Here is a 6,000-nt window from a genome sequence, read left to right on the forward strand (position 1 = left end):
TAGCGTTAGTGCCCGTTCAGAGAACGCAGACATGAATGGCACCGACTGACGGTGTTCGGGCTCCACAACTTGGGTCTGCGACACCCTTTGGGACAAGTCCAGTAGACCGGTCGTATTAGGCAAAGTCCGGGGACATCCCGTAGAATTTCTTTGCGACACAGGAGGCACCCGCACCACACTCAATTCCTCCACGATGTTTCAGCGAGACACGTGGCCCACAACAGACACCACCACACTCAGCGGCTTTACAGGTCATTGACAACAAGGACCCATCACAGCCCCAGTAGCGATACAAATAGGGAACATTACAACTAAGCACCCCGTAGTTTTGGTCGATCTACCCCAGACAGCTGAACACATCCTAGAAATCGATTTTATGAGCTCTCACAACCTCTCTTTTGATCCAGTTAATAAATGTGTTTGGAAAATGGCAAAGGCAGCACGAACCCCCGCCACGCTCACAGTTGGAGACTATGAAAACAGGATTAGCTCAGTAGGAGACTTCTGGTTCGACCCTCGAGCCATTAGGCAGGACAGACAGGTTAGGGAAGTCCTGCAGCAACACAAAGCAGCATTTGCACAGCACATGCACGACTGTGCCAAATAGCTGGCTTGGTGAACATTAGCAGGTCCCAACCCCAGACCCCAAAAGCAGTATGGTTTTCCCCAAGAGGCAGAGGGACAAATCTCCAAAGTAATAGAGAATTTGCTTGATCAAGGCGTACTCAGATCAGTAGCCTCCACAAATAACGCACCAATTTGGCCCATCAGGAAACGCGATGGATCATGGCAACTGACCATTGATTGCCGGGAACGGAACAAAGTAACCCCAGTAACAGCCCCCACCGTAGCCACGTGTCCCGAGACCATGCTCAAACAGGGAATCCAGTCAAAATGAAATTCAGTTTTGGACATTAGCAATGGCTTTTGGTCCATTCCATTGGATAAAGCGTGCCAATATAAATTTGCCTTTACATTCCAGGGACAACAGTATACGTCGACGTGCCTTCCACAAGGCTTCCACAACTCCCTCTCCATTTTCCACCGACAGCTGGCAAATGGACTAGCAAAATGTTCCTGACCCGATTGTCTGGTCCAGTATGTAGATGACTTGCTACGACAGACAGACACATGTTTCGCTTCTCGCCAAACTCCTAGCAATCCTAAAAGAAATTGGATGTAAAGTCAACCCCAAGGAGAACCAGATTTTGCAGGAAAAAATGATTTACTTGGGTACAGTAATCACACATGGTAAACGCGAGATCGAGCAAAAGAGAATTGACTCGATCGTCAAATTGCCCCTTCCCCATAACGAAACAGCCCTCCGGTCATTTTTAGGACTGCTTGACTACTGCCGAAACCATATTGATGGTTTCGCCACAAAAGCAGCGCCCCTATCCGATCTCCTCAAGAAGCAGGCACCTTGGGAACGGCTTCCACAGCACACAGATGCCGTGGATGCTTTAAAAAGAGCCCTCAGCACAACCCCCGCATTACAGGTCCCAGATCCACTTTCCCCGTACACAATCGAAGTTGCAAGCACTGACCGAACTCTTTCGGCCGTACTCCTCCAGGAACGCCATGACCAATTACGCCCCATGGCATACGCCTCACGCATGTTAGATCCTGTCCAGCAAGGATTTTCTGCCTGCAAAAGGCACCTGCTTGCGTTTTTTTGGGCAGTACAGTACTTCGCCTTCATTATAGGACTCAACCCCATCACCATTCTCACTGAACACACCCCAACATAGCTATTATTAGATGGTCGACTTAAAGATGGCACAGTCAGCCAAATCTGCACAGCCCATTGGACCCTTCTTTTACAGGGATGGGACATTACAGTTAAAAGAACCAAGACCCACACTTTCCTAGCCGATAATTTGGAATATGCAGGTACCCCACATGAGTGTAAGATCATCACCACAAAACACAACACAGGCCCATTTATACCTAAGTCAGCTCCCAGGAAAGCAGGTAATACACCCCAGACACGCCAGCCCACAGGCACGTGCGCACCCCTGAAAATTTATGTGGATGGCTCCTCCACAGTTTTGAAAGGAAAGAGAATCACCGGTTGCGGCATTTACGTAGAGGACGCGCAGGGACGCCCTAGATGAGATTTCACTAAAGTTGCCAGGATATATAGGCTCGCAGGCAGCAGAACTGGCATCCATAGCATACATCGTGACCACCCCGACTCGTTTCCGACCTCAGCAGACATATATTCGGACAGCTTATATGTCTGCCAAAGCTTAACGGAATTCCTACCCCTGTGGGAAATTAGAGGATTTGTTTCCGCAGATGGAAAGCCCCTATCTCAGCCCCATTACTCTGTCATATCCTAGAGACAGCTAAAGATAGGAAATATGGCATAATTAAGGTTCGCTGTCATCACCGTTCTTCCCCCCCCCCCCCCCCTCGTAACGTTAAAGCAGCCGCCCCAGCGAAGGCAGGTTCCAGGCATGGTTACTTTTGGAACCCCCCCCCCCCCGTGAGTGCATCCCAGTACACACGGTTCAGGTCACACAGACCAACATTTAGGATCTAGCAAAAGCCCAGAAGGAAGATGAAAAACTCAGGGAAGTTTTAAAAGGAACCTTCCCAGCCCCGTACGATAAGTTTAAGAACACAATCACCACACATGACGGTGTGATTTTGAAAGAAGGCATTTATGTATTTCCCTGCCAGGACAGAAACCAAATTATTTGTCAGTTCCATGACAATCATGGACACCAAGGCATTGAACCCACCCTAACCCACCTCAGACCTCTCTGCTGGTGGCCTGATTTAAAAGCTGATGTAACCCATTACATTGAAAATTGCTTGATCTGTGCCCAGAACGGTCCAGACAGGTATGCAAGAAAGGATCAGCTTAGTCACACCCGCCTGTTAATGGCTCCTGGACGAATTTGCAGATAGATTATATAGGATCCCTACCCACCTGCAGAAATGGTTGTAAGTACGTGTTGGTGGTCATCGACACCTTCACAAAAGGGTGGAAGCTTTTCCATCGAGAACGAATACAGCCACAACAACAGCTAAAATATTAACACAGCACATCTTTACAAGATGGGGCCTCCAACGCAGTATAGAGTCCGATCAAGGCTCTCATTTTACAGGGCGAGTAATGAAGAACGTCCTCACAATTTTCGGAATTAGGCAGAAGTTTCACATAGCCTACCACCCCCAGTCAAGCGGCATTGTAGAGAGGATGAACAGAACTCTAAAAGCCACTCTCAGGAAAATGGTGCAACAGAACAACAGCACCTGGGACTCAGTTCTCCCATTTGCTTTAATGTTCTTAAGAAACACGGTATCCACGTCCACAGGATACACCCCCCACACTCTCATGGCCGGACGCCTCATGAAAGGGACAGAATATTTATTAGGACTGAATTTGGCCAGCCCCGCAGTCACCACCCTCATGCATGGAAATGCTGTACAGCAGCTAATTGTGAACATAAAGGCAGCCCAGCTCGCAGCAGCTGTGAGACTTGGGACCAGGAAGAAACAAAGCAAAGCTTGTTTCGACAAAAAGGTACACGCCACCGAGTTTGTAATAGGGCAGCAACAAGTGATGCTTTCCCTATACAACTCCAGTTCATTCCTTTCCCCCAAATGTTCCGGACCGTACTCCATTTTGGACAAAGTAAGCCCCTCGGTATACAAGATCACATATCCCAATGGCAAGTCTGCGTGGTTTCGCATAAACCAGCTCAAGGCTTATGGCTCGCAGAACAACCATGCACACCACATCTTGCTCGCAGGAGCAGACGAGCATGCCCCGCCCACAGATGACATATTCCTACCCTCCCCCAGCCAGTCCAGCCCGTCCTCAGACAGAACTTCAACTCCACCCCCAGAGGCACAACTCCGCCTCTCCCTTCCTTCCACCAGCAGCTACAGCGACAGTGATAGCGACAGCAATGACGACAGCCACAGCACACCACGTTATGATTACACCCCTGCACCAGGCCCCACTCCCAGCAAATCTGAGCATGATTCCAGTGACCCCTTCGAAATCACATCCATCCATGACCATGACCCAGACCCACCTCCCGCCGATTACGGATTAAAACCTAGTAGCTCCAAACTCGACACACGATTCTGGCACCAAGCCAATTCATTCAGGCTCATCCGGAATAATGAGATGGACCCCAATTCGTCCCAAGCAGCTTTAGCCAAACTACTCCAGTCACGAGTATGGCAGCCGGGAGAAGATGATGACATAGAGTCTGACTCCCACCAAACGAATCCCTGTGCGACCCTGTTCGCTACTGATCAATGAGGTGTCCACATGATGGAAAAAAGGAACCGATGGAGAGTTATGGTGTCCTTTCTGATGGAACCTGCACCATGTTTGTTGTATGTTTGTTCGTTTAATGTACATGTTTGTTGTTTGTGAATTTAAAAGTTCTCATGGCCCCACGCCACTACCCTTTTGACACCCAATGGCTGTTAATGGAACAAGTTTGTCAACAGACAACCGTTCAGAGGAACTAGTTTGTCGACAGATACCAATCATAGCTACTCTCCTGATTCGATCACAAGAGGCAGCCCCCACGACGACCACATTCCTACCCATTCTTGCCGGTCGCTCAGGCAGTGGAGAAATGGCACTGGTCCCCGCCCTGCCTGAGGACCCCCCTCTGGTCAGCTACGCTTGGGTAGAGCACAAACGACACTGATCACCGTCCTACCCGGGGATTCCATCCATTTCTTATCTGCCGCGGCCCAGACCATTTTGGCTCGTTAAGTTCAAAATTCTTTTGTTTGTTTTTGGTGACCCTTAGATTGCTTCCGTATGCTATTTACATCCTCAAATCGCACAATCTGCGAGATGGCTCGCACTGTGTCAGTATTTTTCTCGGATGTCTTGTCCCAAATATTTGGTTTAAAAAAAAATAAATGAGGGAGTCATAGCTGGTGACCAATCATAATGGGTAATTGACAACAAAGGACAGACAGACAGACAGACATACGAGATCTTAAGCACGATAATAACAGATATTATGCTTATGTCCATAGAACTCCGAAACCTCAGGAAACCCAGAGGCAGAAAAAGAAGACAGAAAGACGGAAAGGTGAAGACAACCCTCATGTTCACCTGGATCTGAGTGGGATCCCTTCAGTTGCACACGGGCGCTACCACCCTGACCCCTACCACACAGGCCATGAATGATTCCCACCCCTACCATACACTACACCCCGAGATCATTAACCCCGAGACAGTTACCGACACCCCGAACTGGTGTGACAAGTTTATAACTTGGTATTCACTATCGTACATAGTAGAATCACTCTTAGTACTGGCGATACTTTGCAGTGTCGTGCAGAAATGTAGACTCAGAAAATGGAGGAGAGCCTACCGCTCTCCCACCCCGGTGTACACGTCTAGGTCCCCTATTTTCGGACTTCACCAAACCCCCCAACCCCTTGAGTGAATTAAAGTGCATCCGTTTTTCTTTGTGTGTTTCGTTCAGTAAAGAAATGTAAACCTCTGTGCTTGACTGCCAAGCCAGAGAAACTTATGTTGCTGCTATTTGTACATTTAAAATGTTGTAGAATTATTTTTGATTGTTTGAGTGAGGATAGTTTATTGAGGATAGTTAGAGGTTCCAGTTTTTTTATTTTGTAATGCATGCCTGAATGTCATAGCGCCCCGTAGAGTTTTATAATGATGTATGTATGTAAAATTATTTTAGGTAAAAATTGTGTTTCATAGGATAGGGCAGTGTAGAGCCCGTGAAGTGCTTATGGGTGCCCCGCTTGGTCAGAGAACGAAGTCGACGTGGTAATGTGATCCTTCCCGCTTCACGTTGAGGATAACAAGGCGTGAGTGTAGCCATCTGAGATGGCCACTTCCCGATTACAAAATGGACAATACTGAGAAAACAAGCAGGTTCAGGGTTTGTCTGTCGATTAGAGCCTCAGCTCCCAGACAAGACCGAAACTGCAAAGCCATTAGCATACTAATGAGCCATCTCCGGGGACAAAAGA

This window comes from Scyliorhinus torazame, chromosome 4 (genome assembly GCF_047496885.1).
Source record: "Scyliorhinus torazame isolate Kashiwa2021f chromosome 4, sScyTor2.1, whole genome shotgun sequence".
In the NCBI taxonomy this organism is placed as follows: domain Eukaryota; kingdom Metazoa; phylum Chordata; class Chondrichthyes; order Carcharhiniformes; family Scyliorhinidae; genus Scyliorhinus; species Scyliorhinus torazame.